General features: G+C 43.0%; 1 protein-coding gene and 1 long non-coding RNA gene across 4 annotated transcripts in view; both read right to left on the reverse strand.

Moving 5' to 3' along the window:
- Positions 1 to 22,609, reverse strand: part of LOC135907064 (diacylglycerol kinase delta) — a 472,455-nt gene that overhangs the window by 184,226 nt on the left and 265,620 nt on the right. The window lies entirely within an intron of this gene.
- Positions 9,001 to 22,179, reverse strand: LOC139054493 (uncharacterized). Its single transcript, XR_011511286.1, has 4 exons — positions 22,013 to 22,179; positions 20,454 to 20,495; positions 17,119 to 17,323; positions 9,001 to 14,431 (listed from the first exon to the last, which is right to left on the reverse strand). It is a non-coding gene; the product is annotated as an uncharacterized lncRNA (long non-coding RNA).

Genomic DNA, 22,609 nt, shown 5'->3' on the forward strand with positions numbered 1-22,609 from the left:
ACGCACTTTTGCTTTTTTTTTTGTTTTGAGTAGCCGAGCTAAAGCTAGCCGAGAAAAGACCGATGTAAGCTCTGTGACCGACTGCCAGACAAAGAAGAGAAGGCGCACAGTTTGGTCATTTGTTGGAACGAGGGGATGGAAGACGTCGTACAGCGCGCCACTGAGTCTCAGAGTGGGGATTCGTAGTAGGACGCCGAGATGACGAAAAACGGACGACTTGCCCCTGTATTCGGAAATGCGCATTAAGATGCAGCCACGACTTGGTCAAATGCTGCACAAGATGACGGCTCACGTCAGCGATCCGGAGGAAACGCAATGGGCATCTTGGGCACGGTCACGTGAGGGGTCGTGCCGCACTTGACCGAGTCAAGTTTTGGCTCGAACTAGGAAAATTACTGGATACGAGGGTTCGAGGCAGCTTTATATCGTGATTTTTTATCTAAGTAGATGCGTACAGAGAAATTTTGTCCACTGATCAAAACTTTATCAGTTTTTTTCGGGGGGGGGGGGGGGGGGAGGGATCACTTAAAAGACAAAGCTAAAATCTGCCGAGTGTAGGAAGCTGAGTTTTCGTCCGGGCTTTGCCGTGAACACTGCTGACAATGCAGATGTGCACCCGTTCCGCAAGGCGCATGTCTTTTTTCGGCACCGAGATAGGACAACGAGGGAGGTTGTAGAGGCTTTCTACATTAAACAGTATGGTCCCCCGTGCGTCAGCCAGCCCTTGATTAACCTTCACACAAGTGAAATAGCATATCTCGACAAACCATTTTTCGCAATAAAATTAAACACTTTCAATGGACACATGATAAAAGCGTGAGTCAGCGCTGGTTTATAATAATAATAATAATACATTTATTCATAAAAACAAGTGGTACAAAGTGCCAAGGCATTAGGAAAAAAGTTGCTACAGAAGCAACTTGACTGGTCCTAATAACCAGAAGGTCCAAAAGGCAGCAGACAGCAAGGAGCCAGAAAAAAAAAGAAGAAAACGAGAGGAAAAAAGGAACAACGAAAATGGAGAAAGGAAAGAGTAATGGCATGTAGTACATAGATCTCTTAAACAATTTGCTTCACACATGAAACAGCTCGGGAAAAACAAACAATATAGATATGTAGATACACAAAACTCTTAAGAAAAGCATTAAAAGCACATGGTAAAACCCAATTAATTCTTGGGGCAATAGAAATTATACAGGTCTCTGCCAGAACAATTTCCTACATCGATGGACGCAGATCTGAGATTATTCAGCAGAGTGGGGAGAGTGTAACAAGTCATTTGGTTACCATAGGTTGAACGCACATGCGGCACATGCCAGTATTCCGGGGACCTGGTGTTATAACATGGGATGTTGTGTTTTAATCTAGCCAGAGATGAAACAAGGCTTAAGTTCTGTTTGGTTTCTTTTAGGTATCCAAGAGCAAGGCGGTAGTTAAACATATCACTGGCTTTAAGTACCCGAAGTTTTTTAAATAGGGGCTCAGATGGGGAGTCAAAGGGCATATCACTAATTACGCGAACAATTTTCTTTTGTACTACAAGCAAACGGTTAATATTTGTAACAGATGTGGTGCCCCAGATAAGGCAGCAATAATGAAGGTGGCTCGCAAACAAAGCATTATAAATTAACATATTAATCTTCCGAGGCATGTAGCGAATAGCGAAAACGCGTCCAGTAATTTGGGAGAGTTTGACTGCAAGAAAATCAATATGATCGCTCCAACTCATATTTTCATCAAAAAAGACCCCGAGTGTTTTCACAGAAGGGACGAGTTCAATTTTAGAAGACCCTAACACCACGTCCCTATAAAGACAGATATTCTTATTCTTCGGTTGAAATAAAACTGCCTTTGTTTTATCAGCGTTGATCTTGAGACCATTTTCTAGAGACCATAAATACATTTTTTCCAAACAAGAGTTAGCCAGTGACACTAGCTCCGAGGCATCATTGGACGAAAACAGGACAGTAGTGTCGTCGGCATAGATTATGAATTTGGCATCGGGATCAATATTAACGAGATCATTGGCGTAAAGATTAAACAAAAGAGGCCCAAGGATACTGCCCTGGGGAACACCTGCCGTAACAGAAGAAATTTTGGACGATTTGTTGTTAATGAACACATATTGGCATCTATGCTGCAAGTATGACTGAAATAATTTTAAGGCGACACCGCGGATACCATAGTAGGTAAGTTTATTTAATAATAGTTCTTGACTGATGGAGTAGAATGCCTTACTAAAGTCAATAAATACCCCTAAAGTAAGCTGGCGGTCCTCAAAATTTTGTAAGATGTATTCTCTCTGCTGCAGAAGCGCAAGCTGAGTCGATCTGTGTTTGCGAAAGGCATATTGCGAGTCAGTGAGGAGGTTTTTAGTTTCAAGGAAGTTAGATACACGGATAGAAATTATTTTTTTCTAAACCTTTCGAAAAGATCGGGAGTATAGAGACTGGTCTGCAGTTGGACGTAGCTGATTTATCACCTTTCTTGAATATAGCTAACACTTTTGCAGCTTGCATTTTACGTGGGAAGACACCACTAGCGAGTGAAAGGTTATAAATATGCGTTAGCACGGAGGCAATTACATCGATAACATATTTAACAGGTTTCATCTGCAAGTTATCTATATCGCACGTGCTACTGTCTTTTAAATTGTAAAAAATACCGATAAGTTCACCTTCATCAGTTGGCCAGAGAAAAACGGTGTCATGAGGCGCGGCTTTAATATAACGGCAGGCACTGCTATTTGTGGGCAACGTGTTAATGTTTGTGAAATAATCATTAAAAACATCAGGTAACATTTCTGTCTTACGTTCTCGGAACCCTTGGTCATTTGTGTTTTTATGAGCATAGCCGTGTCACGATTCAATTTTACAACTTCGGTAAACCTTTTTGAGGGGTTTCGAGCGCGCTTGCGCAATTACGTACGTTGCTTTTGGTCTGTGCCAACTCGTCCTGTTTGGTCGTCCTTTCTTGTGTCGTTGTGTTTCTTGCGCTCCAAGTCAAGCATGAATTCTTACCAACTCACAGAAATTTCAGTTCTTCTAGGTTTCAATACTTCAAATTGATTTTCTTTTTCAAAATGAACAGATGTATATTTCACAATTCAGGAACACATTCTCTCTCTCGTACGATCTCGCACACGGACAGTGTTGGGCAAGAACAAAGTAAATGCTCCGTCACTGCGCTGAAACAGGCAACAGCGCAGCCTTTCCTCTCCCAGTGTCTCATTAATTGTTAGGTATCAGCGACAATTTGCTCGTATTTCTGCGGCATGAAGCGTTCACCTAGTCACAGCGCACAATGTAGTACGATCAATGCGCGAAAGCCTTGGATGTGCAAGAAAATTCCAAATCAAAAAGACATTCGCCGTCCTCTGGATGACCCTTGATTTGCCGTGTACTAGTGGAACATTTTATAGGTGTGAACTAGACGTCGTTAAATGTGTTGGATATTTGGTCTTTTGTGGTAGTACGGTCAATAGATACTTGTGGTTTGGTTATGACCGACAATTCTAATGTCGGCAGCCGGCGTTACGAGGCAATTCTTTTCTTACCCGTTCCTTTAGCTTGTAGCCTTTTGTTTGCCGTCGCCCAACTCATACGCGCTGAGGACGTTGTTGAAGGGAGAGACTTGTTCTCATTGAGAACGAGAAATATGGGATTTATTTACAGTGTCTACATAAGAACGTTACAGTTCATCAGTCTAGCATGACTGAAAGAGAATGCACACTCAGCAGCCGCGCCACGACTGCTTATAAACACTCTGTCCTCCCTAGATACCTAGGTAATAGAAAACGGCCGTTCAACCGTCGACCAATTCGGAGCGTACAAAGTCATCGTAGCCGACCCGCCTTTCAGGGGAAGGGTTAACAAACTAACTTCCGCACAGGTTTCACAGATCACACCAAGGTGAGAGGGTTTTCGCAGACACGGATCTTGCCCTGAGCAGGCGCCTCTTGGTCCTACAGTTGATCTCACAGACAGTGGCTGCCGCGTCTGTCCACTGACTGACGGCTTCTAAGACCCGTGAGACGGCGCCGCAAAACACCTCCTTCCAGGAGTTCCCCCGCTCCAAACAAACCGTGACGGTGACGGCTAATCCACTAAGAATACTTGGTCCACCGACTGCGTCTAGACATCCCGGCTTTGCTCGCTTGGACGCGGCGTATTGTCGTCCTTACAAAACGAGTCAAGGCAGCAGATATGCCGGCGCCAACGGGTTGTTGACGAGGCACATTCTTGTTTTCACAAAACGAGACATCGCAGCTGGCCGGGCAGAGTTCGACGGTCGCTGCCACGAAGATTTCCAGCCCCCGCAGGTCGAACGTAACAACACACGAGCGCCGGCAACGCGTCCCTACGGCGTCCGCCAAAGGCGTCTACTACGGCGTCCGCGATTCGCGTGGTCAATGCCGTAGTAGCCGCCGTGGTTGTCTTTACTCTGTACGGAGCGGCAGGCGAAGAGGATGTCGAGGCACCCTATAAGAACGTCCCTCCTCCCTCGCCTGAGCCCCATGCCTCGCGCGCGACAGGAGAGGGCATGCATCCGGGTCGCGTTCCTCGCTCGCGCACGAGATTTAACCGCGTTCGCCGGCTCGGCCTCATACGCTTTCACTCGCACATACAGCATACGGCGCGCGGCGACGGTTTTATCACTATTGGACTTCACACGGAATCTCACGGCGATACCGACGGCATAAATGCGCCTGGAGTGTCCATATAACTGCTATCGCAATAAAAACACGCACACAAACACACACATACACAGGCACGCACGCACACACACGAAGGAACTCAGGAGTGTCACAATAATTCAAACAGGTCGCCTGACCGGAAGAACTTCAGTAGTGCCTTCATCGCCTTCTGGTGCGAAGACCGCATTAGTCGGCATTATAAGAAGTCTTATATCTTAGTCTTATAAGAAGTCTTATAAGTCTTATAAGAAGTCTTATTATAAGAAGTCTTATATCTTATATTAGTCTGCTCTATGTTCCCTCAAGTATATACTACACTCGGGGAGAACTTTCTGTGGCAATGAAGGGAAAGCTACGGGGGCGGAGCTTCTACACACGTGTTACCGCGCCAAGTAGTCCGCCAGATTTTGACAGTGCTTTTGGTTGCTCGGAACAGACGCTGAATCGACGCAGCTTCCACGTGCGACGGTTTTGCGTTTGCAGAGACGCGGAAGGAAAAAGCCGCCAAATAAGTAAACTTTTGCATTCAGTGCTGTCTTTTGTCCAATTCAACTGCTGCTAATAAGGTGTTTATGTTTTCTCTTCCCGAGCTTAAACTAACATGGATAATAACACGGGACTCTTTTCAGAAGCCCTCTCGTTTGTGCGCGCTTTGCCTCCATAGCTTTCTCCTAACTGCCACAGAAAGTTGTCCGCGAGTGTATGAGAATCATGCGTTCAGAATAGCCGCCGACACGGCAAGCTGCGTTCACCTGTGCGATTTGTTTACTCCAACTACAGCGAACTAAGCCAACTTAATCCAACTTCACAAAAGTAGTCTGCCGACTGTGCCATGCTCTTTTTCTTCATTCATTCATTCCATTAACCTCAGCTTTGTTGATTGTCCGCGCTTCGTTGCTGCAACTCGCTTTAAGCGCCTACCAACACGCACGCACGCGCGCGCAGTCACACACGCGCAGCAAGTTTTACCGCTGTTGGTGTGATTTGCTATCAGTGATGTGTACTTTTTCTCGTAAATTTCATACCACAATCTGTTAATAATATTGCCGGAGTTTGCTTGACATATTAACGTTTATCTTTGTTTTATCCGTTTTTATTGCGATAACAATCATATGGACCATTCAGGCGCATTTTGCCGCCGCCGTGATGTTCCGTATAAAGTCCAAGGGCGCTAGGACCGTCGCCGCGCGTCGTATGCTGCGTGTGCGAGCGAGAGCACGGCAGGAAAGCCGAGGATCGCGGCTCACCCCCGTATGCAGAAATGCAACTTAAGTTGAAGCCGATGCTTGACTTGATCCGAGGGACGCCTATCGGGAACGCGCCGAAGGAAACGCAGTGAGCGTCTTTGGGCACGTTAACGCCAGGCGTCATCTAAATCAAGTCAAGCGTGTGCTTCGACTTAAGTTGCATTTCTGCATACGGGGGTCAATCTGGCGCGTGCGAAGGAGGAAAGTGGAGAGCAAACGCGCCGTGTTCCGTCGCACGAAAGGCCGTGGGGGGGGGGGGGGGATGGGAGGAAGGGAGGGTGGGGGGCGGGCGGTGCATGTTGTTCCGGTAGCAACTGCGTACTGACGATCGCGGCTCAATCTTGCGCACGGTAGAGAGGAAAGTTGGCAGGCAGCGCGGGAGGAAGGGGCGCGGCTTAGACTCCACCACCAAGTGCGTACTTTGCACGGCTGCGCGCGCCGTATCTTGAAAGGGATCTGCAGACGGACCCTACGTTTGTGCGCGTTGTGTTCTCGCCACTCTTGCGCTGCAGCGATAGACAGCACGAAGGTCACTTCGCTCGCTGCTGCTGCCGCGCTTGCTCGCACCAGCGTTTCGACAGCGAGTGTGATGTGTTCATGTTTACTTGTGTGCGCTGACACCACGTGAGTTAGTAAGCGAATGTTTCCAACTTCAAAATCATAACTCAGTTCTGCGGAAGCCCGCAAGGTGAAGGAAAGCACATGAAAGCAACAAAATTGGCATCCAACCGAATTGTGGCACGAAGCAACAAAAGAAGCCCATACGGGTTTCTCAGAAAGAAAGCCTCGCCGTTGAAGAAGTCCCTTTCATGGCTGCCGGGTCCGGCGGCATGGTCGACGCGCACATGCGCACCTCAATCGGAATGCGACGGCGCGAGTGGCTGCGTTCGGAGAACTTGACCGATGCCAGTCCAAGGTCCGCAGCTAACAGCCGGCGGTAGTGAACCGTCGTGTGGAGGCGAGTGAATCGACAAGCGGCGAGCGCGAAAAACCCAGAAGTCTCTCTCTCTCACTAATTTAAAGGCTTGCTCTTCCGTCGACAACTTGCTAGGCCTTCCATTTCAGTGATTGCTAGCAGAGAGAGAAAGAAAACTTGCGGCAGATACTTCTGCTGAAGAAATACATTGAGAACGGCCTCCGCTGAGAGCGAACCCGTCAAGGGCTCGCGAAAAATACCAAATTACATAGTTGTGCACCGGATAATAACGCAATAGGCTGGTAAACACACAGATTACGGTGAACCACTCTGGCTAAGAACGCATTGTGATTTCAAGCGGCGCAGCATACAACGATAGAATCTCAAAAAAATGCAACAAAGAATGAACGAAATGATTTCCAATCAAAATTACAAAAAAATAAATAGGACTAAAGCCGCATATATTTTTTTTGCACCTAGCTGGTTATTCTGCACGCAAATCGGCCACCATGAAGCAAACTTTTTTTTGTCGCCAGTTAGCATGTTATTTTAGGATTTAGATATTTTTGTTTGATCGTTAAACGAACTTTTTTTCGTAGGACGCTTGCCGTTCTCGAGCGCCACGATTCGCAAACAACTTATGCAAAAAAAAATATTCGAGGGTTTTACGCGCCAAAACCACGATATGCTTATGAGGCACGCCGAAGTTGGGACTCCGGAACAATTTTGACCACCAGGAGTTGTTTAGCGTGCACAATGCATGGTACACGGGTGTTCTTTACATTTCGCTCCCACCGAAATGCAACCGCCGTTGCCGGGATTAGACCCCGCGACCTCGGGCTTAGCAGCACAGCACCAAAGCCACTACGCCGCCACGGAGGGTACAACTTATGCAATCATACGCTAATTGCGTGCTCGGAGATACAATACAGCTAGGCTTTACGTCAATATTGAGGCAGAAAGTTAGCACATCGTCGCCACTAGGGCACCTTGATGGAACTTAACCGACGAAATGAAGTTCGCAGGGAGAATTTACGAGTTTGCCAGAATAATGCAAATTTTACAATGAGCGCTAAATTCGGAAAGCATAGAGGACGGCTGCCTCAATAGAGCGGGACAGGATAACCCTTACAAAAAAAATTGTTGAAAGGTTATTGAAATATCATTGGTCAACGTCAACAAATGACCTTGAAAGATCATTGGGGAATTGTTGAAACATCATTGAGGAAATTGTTGACAAGTGTTGATAATTGGCCCGCGACATTTTGTCGAAACATCATTGTGGCCTCTCAATTTGAAAGATCATTGGCATATCGTTGAAACGATGGTGTATTTCACTCTTGAAAGCCCATTGAAACAGTGTTGAAGATGTGTTGTTTGTCAATGTTGAAAGCCCATTGGGGTATTGTTGAAATGTGTTCTTTGTCAATGTTGAAAGCCCATTGAAGCATTGTTGAAGCTCAAAATTGAAAGCCCATTGAGGTATTGTTGAAATTTGTTGTTTGTCAATGTTGAAAGCCCATTGAAGCATTATTGAAGCTCAAAATTGAAAGCCCATTGGGGTATTGTTGAAATTTGTTGTTTGTCAATGTTGAAAGCCCATTGAAGCATTATTGAAGCTCAAAATTGAAAGCCCATTGGGGTATTGTTGAAATGTGTTGTTTGTCAATGTTGACAGCCCATTGAAGCATTGTTGCAGATGTGTTGAGTCGCAATTGAAAGCCCATGGAGGTATTGTTGAAATGTGTAGTTCGTCAATATTGAAACCCCATGGAAGAATTGTTGCAGATCTGTTGAACATCAACACAAATTACGTTGAAAGCCCTTTATGCCCCACTGGGTATTTAGCAGTTTAAACCTACACTTACCTTAAAATACTGCTGAGCTATGTTGCATATAATTACCTTTGATGTCACGGTGGTATGTCTGCTGTGAGAGGATAGGGATAAAATTTAAATACAGGCATTTTGTACCGCAGGCCTCTGTCACCCTGGGCTCAAAAGCATGCTCCTAGATTGCCTGTAATAAACCATATTGTAAAACTGCTAGCAGTACTGTTATGCCACTTTTTCAATTGTCAGAGTGAATGGTCCTCCGAAAAATCAAGAGTGCTGAACTGATGCAGACAAAAACCATTTTTCTAGGTGAACTGTTTATTTGTAACCACACATCTGTGTAAATGTACAACCATTTGTAGTTTGAGATCAGAAACTTCTTAAAAACTATCGCACAGTACAAACTTCCTGCAGCTTGACACCATAACAAAATTGAATACTGAAGATGTAGTCAGTGTGGCTCTCAAGTAAAACACATTTACCAAAAGAAATAAATTTAAAAAAATAACTGCCTAAATAAAAAAATGTACAAGCAGACTGACATGACTGTAAATAAGAACACTCAAAAAAGGTACTTGCTTTCTCTATTAGGTAGCCAGTGGTACTATAACCATGGCACAATTGCTTGTGCCCACAGCACTCAACTGAGACCTGATATGTAGGGTGGTTATCTTTAAGTTTCATGGAACTTATTGAAGACTGACTGTTGCAGCTAACATAATTCTAGATACAGAGTGCCAAACATTACTTGCATGAGAAACAAGACACCATAGTCAGCTGATTAACAAAAACTCAGTTCCTAATAAAGTTTTTACGAATTGTAGCCGGTAATTTTACAAGGTGAATGCACTTAGAATGAATTTCCAGAATGACACTAGTAACGAGACACATGCCATCAAACTGGCTGTAGAAATGCACTGCTGTAGCACTTACTTTTTTTAACAAAACGCACTGTTATGCATCGAAGCACAAAAGTAACCGGAATGCCCATGTATTTCTCTCACATTTATGGAAAAATTTCGAAATTGCTGTCATCTTGGAAATTAATTTCAAGTGAATGTCTTGAAAACTCACTGGCTACAATTTGCAAACTGAAATATGTGCTGTGATGTTATAAGTGAATTAATAAATTTATGACAATCAGTTTAATGTTTTCATTTCTTGTGTTAGTAATGTCCACCTCTGAACAATCCAGCTCAAGAACAAGAATTATGCTACCTGGCAGACAACTTAAATATCTGTAAAACTGAAAAAGGATCACTGTACAATCCTTATATGTTGGTTGAATGGTGTGCGCCAAGTTCAGTAAACCTTACATACTTTTGAAACATGGCAATCACAATAAGTGATGCTTATGGGAGCAGTTTATTATGCTGCATTGCTGTTGCATGATCCAGTTGTGTTTTCTGCCATGATAACGTTCCTGCACAGGTAATTCCATATCAAGCGACTTATTCATATTAACTGCTTCAGATTTTCATATGAAACAAAGACAGCTATTAGAGATGTGCTGGAATACAGCAAAGTTGCTCCTTGTGCGAGTTCCATTTCAATTTTATTCGCTGCCACAAAAAATAACGAAAGAATTCAGAAGATATGGTTTTATGTAAACATGAAAGGCACATCATCGCCATTACTGGAGATGTTTCGTTGCATATTAAATTTAAGCCGACTTATACCTATTAATTTTACTCATGTATTTTAGATAGCAATAAACCATTTTTACAAAGTTATGTAAAATGCCGTTTTTACTGAACTCTAAAAATGGCACAGATGCACTTGCAGGTATGCGATTCCATGCCGAATTGACAAGCATTTTTTTGACACCGCACATATATCTGAAACATTGCCATATGTTTACTAGAGTTCGAAGCTCGTTACCCACTTTTATTTATTTTTGCCAGATATTTTGTAGCATTTTAGGTGACAGTTTAGTTTTCCTGTTCAGCTGAGCTAGAGGACATCAAATGTCCTCTAGCTTTTCATTTTTTTTTTCAAATGCTTCAAATGCTTTTTTTTTCAAATGCACATTGTATTGATCGAGGCCTTCAAATGGTGTGCGTGGAAATACGGTGAAGTGATGAAACTGCCAAAATAGCCAATTTTTCAAATATTTGAATACTTCAATTGCTTTTGGCACCGGCAAAAATGAGTCAAATTGCAATCCGTTAGTTTTTTTTCGTCAGAAAAAATTCACAGGACAGAAATTAAATACAGAATGGTAGCCCAGGTGACATAGTATAGCAGAAAAATGTATGAAGCTCTGAAGGTTCAGCTGATCGCCTGTAAAAAAAAAATTCTAATCTTTTGCAAGAAGCTTCATGTTCAAGGAAAAAACAGCCTTCGTAGTTGGCGAAAAAATGTGATACATTATTGGATAGCTCTACATGTCTGCTATGCATGTGTGAAGTTAAAAAAGGCATTTTTAAATGCGAGAAATTCTTTTTTGAAATTTTGTCAGCACCGACTTTTCTCTGAGGTGCGCACAGCTTGCCGGCCGGGAATGAAAACGACAAAGCCGGCTTCGTATGCAACACAGATGACAAAGAAGCGGTGTTAGGGTCTGCATTTTATTGCCAAGGGACACATGCTCTAATGCAACGAGGCTTGTGTTTGGTGTGGGCCAGGTAAACCATACAGCCATTGCACATAAAATATCAATACGAGGTCTGTTAGAAGAGCATCCGACCTTTCGCTGAAGAAAAAAAACTGGCATAACTGAAGCGTTGGAAACTTAATCACCCTCAAAGTAGTCTCCTTGGGAATCCAGCCACTTCTCCTAGCGGTGCTGCCATTGTTAGAAGCATTCCGAGAAGGCCTCTTTCCAAATGGACTTTAGCTCAGCTGTCGTTGCAGCCATAATGTCTTCTCTTGTCTGAAATCACGCTTGTTTCAATGGCCCCTTGATTTTGGGAAACAGCCAGAAGTTGCAGGCCGCCATATCAGGAGAGCAAGGAGCCTGTCGAACTACAGGAGTCTGGTTTTTCGCCAAAAAGTCTGAATCAAGTGCGAGAAAAGCATTGTCGTGATGGATGTGCCAATTTCCTGTTGACAACTTCGGTATCTTGCTCCATACAGCATCACATAGGCCATGGAGGACATCCCTGTAGTAGTCTTTAGTGATTGTTTGACCCTGTGGTGTGTATCCGTGGTGTACCACACTGCGGGAGTCAAAGAAAGCAGTCAGCAACACTTTGACGTTGCTGCACACTTAGCGGTCTTTGGTTGGTGACGTGGAATGCTTCCACTGTAACGACTGGGATTTGGTTTCCGGGTCGTAAACATACACCCAAGACTTGTCACAAGTGATTATGGTGTGGAATGCTTCCACCGTAACGACTGGGATTTGGTTTCCGGGTCGTAAACATACACCCAAGACTTGTCACAAGTGATTATGGTGTTCATGAAGTTGGGGTCACTGTTTGTGGAATCCAGCATGTCTGTGAGACTTCAACACGAAGTTGCTTTTGCTCCACCATGAGCAGCTTGGGAACGAATTTCGGCGCAACTCTCTTCATGGCCAAATCTTCGGTGATAATGGAATGTGGATAAAATGTGCTGATGCCCACCTCTTCCGCAATTTCTTGGATAGTTACACTACGGTCCCGCATCACCACGGGGTTCACTTCGGCAATGACCTGGTCATTTCGGCATGTTGATGGCCGACTGGAGCGTGGCTCGCTCTCCACCGATGTGTGGCCGTCTTTATACTGGTTGTACCACTCCTTAATCTGTGTGCTGCTCATAGCATAGTCACCGAAAGCAGTCTGAATCTTCCGGATGGTTTCCACTTGGCTGTCGCCCAGTTTCTGGCAAAATTTGATGCAGTAGCACTGCTCCAGTCGCTCTGCCATTTTCCTTGCAATAAAAAACCGACGAGAGCACTGTACTACCTCATTCAAACGCTGCGTCTCAGCAATTCACGATATTGGCAGGTGGGAAAAAATTCGTGCATGCGCACAAAGGTTCAAAGGCGGCTGTTGAAAACGTGCTAGTTTCATATTCATCAGGTGTTCGCAAAAAAAGGTCGAATACTTTTCTAACAGACCTCCTACGTAATAAATATGTGAGGGAATCCTGCAGTGCTAAAAGATATGTTCCATGCAGTTTAGAAAAAGAAATATCAGCTATTATGTAGACAGTAAATCCAGAAAGAGCACTGATATTGTTCATACAAAGCATCTTAAAGGGCGTGTCGCATTGCAATGCAACATAGAGGGAGCAGGACACTTTGTGCCCTGCTCCCTGAAGCCCAATGATGATGCAAGTAGAAAACACCTTCATAATTCAGACTGAAAACCTACATAAGTATGAACAAATTCTTGTGGTGTTGTTTGCTGCCACTGTTTCAGAGCTGGAACATGCTCATCTATGAAAGTCATATGTGCTATGTTCAGTCTGATGTGGTCAGACACCATTGGCGACCACTTTTTGCGTTCATGTAAAAAAAATACGAGTTGAGACTGCAGCAGCAGCGCTTGACGTCACCTGCTTTCGTAATGATAAAAAAGGCAGTCAGGTTGTTGAGTAGTTCTTGTGGCTAATATATTAACAGCCTTTCCTTGCTAGATGACATGGCTTCATATATTCATGCTGTATGTGTGATCCACAAATGAACATTATAAAAAATAATTTATCGCACTTAAAGAATAATAACTTTTTGTTACTTGTCACATGCATAGCAGACATGTACGGCTGTGTAGTGATGGGTGACATATTTTTCTGCCAACCACCAAAGCTAATTTTTTACCTTCAACACGAAGCTTGCAAAAAATTTCAACTTTAGTTTTTTTAGCTGATCAACTGAACCTCCAAGGCTTGAAATATTTTGCAGTTATACCAAGTCAACCAGTGTGATTTTATATTCATTTTGTGCCTTCTGTATTTCCCTACGTCAGAAGAAAATTCAAACTTTGCAAATTTTGGCAGTCACCACTTCATTCTCTTGACATGAACACCATCTGAATATCTAGATCATACAATTTCCCTTTCAGAAGAAACGTGTATCAGTGGCTTCTAGCTTAGCTGGGCAAGAACAATAAATTTTTGCCAAAATTCAAAATTTTTGTGAAGGAAAATAAATGGGGAGCAAGAGTTCGGAGCTTCAACTATATCTGTGATGGCCAAAAAAACGCTGGTTGGTTGCCCTGGAATGACTTAAGAGTATGTATGAAAGCAAATTTTCTCGAACATTTTCTCGCTGTACCTACTCAAAATCAAGCAAACTTGAAATGGTTTGCCATAATGGAACAGTTCTTGAAAAAAGTGTTGGGTGGTTTGGCATGAAATGACTTAAGATACTTAAAAAATATATTAATAAGGAAACACTATCCTTACTGGAACCATATCAAAAACTAACATAAAAATGTAGTGAACTATAACAAAGCACAGCACTTGTATTCTGGATTGAGCAATCCAATGTGGGCTTCTCAGGAGACTGGCATAATTAACATAAATAATATTAACATAAAAATGTCAAGCCATAGAAAGGCACAACATTTGTATGCTCATTTGAGAAATCCAAATTGGGTCCTTCAAGAGACTAACATAAAACATAAGAATGTCGAGAGTTACAAGAGCACAACACTTGTGTTTTGGTTTGAGCTGTCCAACTTGGGCTCTTCAGAGATGAAGGGGCAGGGGCAGTTGCTTCAGGGGCAGGGTCCCATGCGAGAAGCGAGGCCAGAGTTCTTTACATAGGGCATGTTGGTACCAGGAAATTTGCGACACGTGAAGCCTGCAAAAACAAGCCAGAACAAGTTTTAAAAAGCAACTTCCACATGCAAAAGAATGGCATGCAATATGCCCTCGTTATAATGAAATTTATTTATGTATTTGTGTTGCTTTATTCCAATTTTCCACGGGTACAGCTTTACAGCATGACCATTTAAATTTATTTAGTGTGGCACAGGACTCCACTAAGTGTCAAATGCAGGAAAGGGCAAAGAGGAACAAAACCCTATAGCAATATAACTTTATGAATATCTTCAATGTCAAAGATGTGAACTTTGGTTGCTGAGAAACAAAATGGTGAAAAAAATTCATGTTGTTCATAAATAAACCTGAACTGACAACAAAAATTATTTCTTGTAACTTCATAATTAAAATGTGCAGCACTTCACTGCTTTTCCATGCTACAAATACAATAGTGTCATGTCACTAGAATTGAGTGTAGCTTCATTTGATGTTAGGTTTCCTGCGTTCACATGCAATCGGAACGTACTTCTCGCCTTACAATGACTTAGGACTTTCTACATTAAAGAAGACACTGCTTACAGCGAAGTATGTTTTCTGCCTCAACGACTGAATTACTGTTATAATGAGGATACCGTGTAGTTGTGCACCAAGCTGCTTAGCATGACACATGCAGAATGTGACAGATACGAAGAAATGCTGTCTTTTAAGAGCCATATGCCATAGGACTGACTTCTTTAACCCTTTTAGAGTTCACTGCCATACATCTGTGGCTGTGATGGAACGTTCTGAAAAAATATGCCTTTTCAGAACAAAGTGTTGCCTAGCATCCCACTGGAGGTGCTGCAACCTTCTGAGACTTCTAGAAAATATTCTTATAGTGCTGTCGCTCCTTGGGTTTCTCCCAAACTGATTTTTCACTTAGCTCCTTGGAGTCTGTCATTGCACTAATTTGGGAGTGTTGCCACAAGTTTTTGTAAGTTTCATTACACAAAAAACTATGCTGCTTTATCCTGCATAAAAAATAAAACATGTAAAACTGCAAATACTGAAATGGTATTGCCACTTTATTGTTATTTAAAAACATTATTTACCAGTTTATTTTCTCGGAAAGTCGCCCTGAAGAACTTAAATCTGCAATAAAAATATTAGGGATGCGCGAAAAGTGATTTTTGAGACTGAACCGAAAATGCCAGAAGCAAATCAAATATTGGATAGCTTCTGAATAATGAATAGCTGATATCACAATTAATGTAAGATGAGGTTCACATACTAGTATTCTTAAAGTTAGCAAGTTTCTGTCATTGTTATGTTATGAAGAGCTGTTTATTAAAAGCACAAATGGAGCAGCAAAAAGTTTCTTCACATGCACAGGACTCTTCAGTAAGCATAAATGATTGCTGTACAGCCTCTAAAGTATAGCTACTTTAGTAACGTAGCCTGGTCTGCTATTCTTACAAGTTCTTACGTTTTATGTCTATACTATGTTACTGGAGGTGAAAATTTACGGTACTTTGGCTCAAATTTCATGTTTTATTGGTGTTTCAAAATATTAGAATAATACTCACATTTACAAATAGTGACCATTCAAAGACTAAATTGAATAGGACACTATTCAATTCGAAAGTTTTGAGTATGTGCACACCACAAAAGATATATAACTCCTAAATTAGAGGCATATTTCTCCCCAAAATGTGATCCTCAACGGGCTAAACAAGAGCGACAGAAAAGCCCATTCATCTTTTTGATAAATTTAAGCCCATAATCTACTTGGCAATGGTTCATAACCCTGTTATAACCCTGTTAACAGGTAGGTGAAGTAAGGAAGCAGGAAACAATTCTAATAATTTCAGAATGGGAGTAGTGGACATGTCCGACGGTCTGTAAGAAGCTTTATACATTAGGCCCCAAGAGCCTATTCTCCATTTATTGAAGTATATGGGGAAAAGCCACATAATATTTTTTTCATATCTTAGAATACAAAGTGATAAAGTGCATGTTAATAAATACGAGTCATAGGTTAGGTGCTTAGAATAAGTAAGCATCCACTAAACATAGTACTGTTGACAGTGAAGCTGGCAACTCTGTCCCTGTTGTTTCTTTGATTGAAACTACCAGAAGAAAATTGCCACACCACTCAGGTTCCCTCTGCTGAAAGGTTTCTGTGTCGGATCACATGGACCTCCTTCAAGATAGGAGCAACTTTGATTTGATGTGGTCTGTTAAAATAGGTGAAACTACTGTTTCACATCTCAGAACATGGAGAGCTGTTTTGATTTCTGCAATTTGGTGAACGTGCTCCTGCTCGAGCTGAGCAGTAACCACACTTGAGCATAGCTTCTCCACAATTCGTGTATTAGAATAACACTTTCAGGCTACTTAACCATGTCCTCCATGCCAAAAGATTTGGAGCGTGCTTCACAGACAACTATTCCTTGCAATGACAGCCAAGTAGCACTGCTAATGCACAAATGCAGCTCATTTTATTTGGTGGAGATGCTAAAAACTTTCGGCAGTGAAGGCAGCTGTTAAATTTTAGAAGCATTTGAGTATGGCGGCATTAGGCACTTAAGATCATATGAACAGTCATTCCAAATGGTAGGCTATTGTAGCACACAACTGCACACACGGGCTACATGAAAGGCGTTTGTTATGCCAATGGCAAGTTCATAATTTTAGAAAAAAAATGTGAATGTAAAAATGCAACCGGAAAGGATATATGGTACTTGCCTATAACAGCACTGACCCTGATGGGGTCAAGAGCCTCTGTTGCCCCTTGGTGTTATTTCCAAAGCCCAAATGGCCCATGAGCTCCTCCTCTGTGAACACATGGTGAAGCAAGGCCCTTGCAAACTTTCCTGGTCCACCATGGCAGGCCATAGTAAGCTGGGCCAGGATAACCTTCTGAATGTGCACTCTTACAGCCTATGTGAACCTGCATGTTTAAGTAAATGTTAGCAAAACAGTTTTAAGCCTTTGAAGTACATTCACACAACAGCCCTACTGCAAATAAATTACAAAAGTATCTGTTGCAAATCTAGAACGCTAAACTTGACTTCTTACAAGCTTCTGATGCTGTCTGGATGCCACATGTTTCAAAAAAACAATACAGCACAAACAAGAATAATAAACCAAAGTATCCAAACATCTAGTACTTGAAAAAGGGGAGTACCAGCGAAACACAAATGACACGCACACAAGGAAACGGCATTAGACATGGACGGACATTGGGACGGACCAGCGTTCGTCCCTGTCTAACGCCTTTTCCATGTGTGCGCGTCCTTTGTTTTGCTGGTACCCCCCCTTTTCAAGTTCATCATGCACCAACTGGCCCAAGAGCTTGCGTTAATGCACATCTAGTACTATTTATTGTGATTACCATACTTGGGATACTTCATATTTTCAGGTGTTTGTCTCGATTGTCCCATCCATTTGTGTGAATATGTAGCCCATGGTCTAATGGGGAGATTGGGCTGCTATGTTTAGGGAAGAGTTCAATATCAACCGTTGGAACAGCTTAGGTGACTGGGTATGCGACCCTGGGCATATGCCACTTTTCAATGAATCTCTTTCACGCTATCTTGAGCATATGCTGCTGCTTGTGTTGGCAAGCAGCATTAGGAGCTCGAAGTGGGACATGATTGTCGATCATTACTAAGATTACCACTACACATCACGTTCGCTTGCTGTGCTCCAGAAGTAATGCGAGATTCCACTCCACTGTATGAAATGTACATAAGCCGCAAGGACAGTAAATTAAATCTCAATAAAATTAATCTACTCGCAACGCACAGGCTGCACAAGATCACGGAGTGAACTCAGAAGTTTGTGGACAGTCAGTTGATGTCCATGTCAGGGACCTCTAGGGAGACTCGGTCATTTCCTCGATGTGCATCATCGTGCCGTCACACATTGTATTACAATTCTGTCTCGTTGTACCACTAATAGTCATCACGTATCACAGAATTCAAAATATAAATAGACACTTATATCTACTGTTTATTTAATCTTTAAGAAAAATACTTTAAGCATGAGTTTTTGCAGAGATCATGAATTCTACCGCTTAAAGGAGCACTAAAGTAAAATTAAATTAATTAAATTTCGGCGTTTTAAGTGCCAAAACGACAATCTGATGTTTAAGCTTGTTTCACATGCAAGCGATTCAGCGAATGGAGCGAACAGCGGCGCGGCGCTGCGAAGCTTTTCGTGAAGTTTCGTTTCACATGCATTGCCGCGGCGCATTTTCTGCTGCTGTGAATAGCAATGTTGCTGGCATAAAACGCAGGACTTTCAGCCAGTTTCGGTAGTTTGCGACTACCAACATAAGCATTGCTTTGTCCCTGCCTCTCAAATTTTTATTTTATAAATACATATCCTGCGCTTTGCAATTTAACAATTCGTTGAAAAGCTCTCTTGGCATGTTGCCTGTACCACGCGTAGCAAGTAAATAAACATCGTCATATGCGCAGGCTTTCCAGAACTAATCCTCCGCTGGTCAAGTGTCGAAGTGGGCCATTCGGAAGCAGTGCTGCCGCTCTGCCGCTGCGATGAAATTCCAACTTGCCCGAACCTTGCCGCTCCCGCCACCGCTTGAAACCGATTTCTGCGGCGCGGCGGCAGGATTTGCAAGAATTTCCGCTTGCATGTGAAACTGGCTTTAGGCACGCCATAGTGGGGAACTCTGGATTAATTTTTACCAAATCAGGCTGCATGGTACATGGGCAGTTTTGGATTTCACCTCCATCAAAATGCGGTTGTTTGATCCTGTAACCTCGTGCTTAGCGGCGCTGTGCCAACACCCCTAAGCAACTATGGCAAGAAAGCACTAAAGAGAAAAATTATTTTAGATGTATCTGTAAATGACCTTTCTACAATTCGAGATTCACTCGTACCGTGACAAGAGGCTGAGTAAATTGTAAAAGCAGCTAGAGGAAAGATTGGTGGCAGAGCTGCCTTGAAGTTACCACACCCGCTTGCTATGACGTCATGGATTTTGATGATGTCTGTTCAGGTGCAGCAATTTTTCTTACACATAAATATGTTCTTCATCGTATTCCAAAAACTTAAAATAAAAACCGTCAGGAACTTTTACTGAAACAATACAACCCAAGTTTGTAAAAATACTTGAAATCCACGATGTGACAATGAGATGTCAGCACAAAGATTTTGGGGCGATACTCAGAAAATTGAACGTTGAGCTTTATTTTCTCTAATAATCAAGCAATTACCAAGAAATTTACAGAAATAGATATTTAAAATGATGCTTTATTTTAAATTCATTTAGGGTGTCATTAGTGTCCCCTTAATACAAAACAAGGAATGTACTTAGCTGCGTAATAGGTTAACATGCATCACTGGTTCTCATTAAGGTAGGATTATCAGTATAGCAATGGGCATGCACTGGCTGCTCCAGAGGGGAGCCCTGCCACTTCCCCTCAACCTCCCAATTTCCAATTTTTTTATGAGCAGTGATGCAATTTCTGTATCCTAACGAGGCATAATGCCAAGGAGATTCATGCTATGCTGGCTAAAGTATGTGGTGACCGGCACTTCACACCGTCCAGCTCGGCATCAATCGTTTTGGAATTTGGCCCTTGAAATGCAGAAAGCCCTGATCACTGCTCGTTCTTCACCCAACTTTCTCAAAGGGTGCTGCTGTTCTGGTTTGATACCTCTAGCAGTGCACTGCTGCATGACATAGGTTATACCTTCGTTCTGGTAAAACTAGAAAGATGTGCACTCACGTAGACCACTAATGTCCACACTAAGTTTCTGAACGCCCCTCTCATATCAGGCATATACCCTGAAGAAGGCACATTCTATCTTTAATATGTTCACAGGTGACATTGAAATTCACTCCCAGTCCCGGTGCAGTTGCAGTCTTTCAGCTGAGTGCTTAAAGGCACTGTCTCCTAATGAAGGCACTCTGCACCAATTGATCACTGGAGCAAATGCCTTGCAGTTGCATCAGCAATGTTGTTTTTTCTGCTTCCTGCAATACATTTTCACTGCATCACTGTATTTGATCATGGTGACGCTACAGAATGGATGGCCAAAAAATTCACCTTTAGCATTCCAGCTTGGGTGTCTCTCAGCTCATTTTGAATCTGAAAAAAGATGTCAGTATTAAAATGTGAAGCCACGATGCAGCAAAAGCAACAATCAAAAGAGCTACATGGACCATTAGGCTGACATAAATGGACGGATACAAATAACTAGTCATTGAATACACTAGTGTGTGGCCGCTCTTGCCAGTGGCAGTGTGAGCTTGTCAAATAATTTATTTCACATCCCTCTATTATTTTAAAAATTATTTCCATGCATCTACTGAACTGTTATGGCCACATATTCAAGGCAGCTCCTTCATATAAAACCACAGTGTTGCATTCTTTTACTCCCCGTCTACCTGATGCTACTGAAGTTTTGCTTACTCTCAAAGAAAGAATTTCACAGAACTGCTCTTTCGACAATGCCTTATTCCAAGCTTGTGGCAAAGCGTTGTCATTTAGTTCACAACTATGCGCTCCCCTTTCAATCTGTTCACTCTTTTGTGCTCGGATTCAAAGCAAAAATAGCTTTTCGACATAACTAGCTACTTCTATGGTCACAAGAAACAATGCTAATTATTGATGTTTATGTTGCCGATAACGTATACATGCCGCCTCGAAACCCAGTGGGACGACAAGGCAGATATGCCAGGCATCTCGTTCCTTTACTGATTTTAAAATTTTGTTAAATCAATCACTTACTGAAGTGCGAAAAGCTGCAATTTCACGAAATTACATTATTTTGAATGTTGTAGGACCTGGAGTGCCATGAAATCTGCCTTTCCGTGAATGCTAAGAGCGCCTACGCGAAGCCGTTTGGGGCGAAGCAGTCGATGGCGTCGAACGAAGATGAAAAAAGAAAGCTGAATGCGCGCGAACTGGTGGAAAACAAAACACACGCGGTTGACAAGGCGTATAACTCGATGATTTCGCAGCACTCTGTGGCATCCCCCTCTATTGTATCTCACGTATCGCATAGAATCACATGTACACCCTTCAAATTCTTTATTATTATTGCGCGACAGCCTCCTCTGTGTTTTCCGATTGCGCGAACATCGGCCGCACGGCGTGTCAGATAGCAGCCTTGAAGCACCGCGGAGGCACTCGTTCCTGAAGGGAACAGCGCAACAGAATACACTTTCGCCGATCCCACCGCCCCACGCCGCTACAAGCTCGCTCCCACGTCTTGTACTAGCGTGGCGCAAACGAAATATCTTCCGATTACAGTACAGATCGGATGGTTCCACGTCGCATTGTTTCGCGCTCATTAATAAGGCTAACTCAATCGGTGCTCGAACACCGTAACAGAAATCATGGCGTACAACATGCCCTGTTTTAGCTGGCAACACATAGCTGCCTTACGTCACCACAAGCGGAGTGCAAAGTTAAACCAGGACAAAGCTCCATGCTATATACCACGAATCTAGTGCTGTACAACCAATTCTGGCAACGGACGGATAGTACTAGGAATGAAAACTAGCGCGCGGAAGACACGCACAAGCGCTGAAATAATTCCCGCGCTTCCGTTCACCGCGTCGATCGCAATGCACGAACAAGGGAAATTCGAAACCACTCACCCTTAATGTCGCCGAGTCGGAGGCGATCATGGCGATCTTCGAGGCAACAAGCCCATAAAAAGCGAGCAACACGCAGGAATATTCCAAAGATGTCACAGCGAAGCACACAAAGAACGCAGAAACCGCAGGAAGCTCTCAAGCAAACAGCGTACACGCACTCGCCGAAATGTGCCAAGCAGCCACAGCCCAAACGCGCAATTATACGTGTACACTCATACAAATACACGCCTACATTATCATGAATTGTACCATTTGATAACACATTCTGTAATTTCATGTTAATACTGAACAATTGTTGCGATTTGCAAGTGTATGAAAGTTTTTTGCTTCGCTTCTTTGATGAACTACTTTCTTTGGCGCAGTAACGCAGTGTACCGGCCGGAGCTAATGGGATGCGCGGGAAAAGGCGCCAAATTCAAACGTCGCAAACGCCGTGCTAATTTTTGCGCGCACAGTTTTCGTCGTTTGGAATTTTTTAAAAAAGTAATGCGTGCCGCAACCATGCGAATTGAACTATTGACCACAAAAGTACAGAAACGTCGCTATTTGTGCTTCTTATTTCGACGTCATGGCCAACTGCAGGCGGTCTGTCGTCCC

Source organism: Dermacentor albipictus, chromosome 1 (genome assembly GCF_038994185.2).
Source record: "Dermacentor albipictus isolate Rhodes 1998 colony chromosome 1, USDA_Dalb.pri_finalv2, whole genome shotgun sequence".
Taxonomy (NCBI): domain Eukaryota; kingdom Metazoa; phylum Arthropoda; class Arachnida; order Ixodida; family Ixodidae; genus Dermacentor; species Dermacentor albipictus.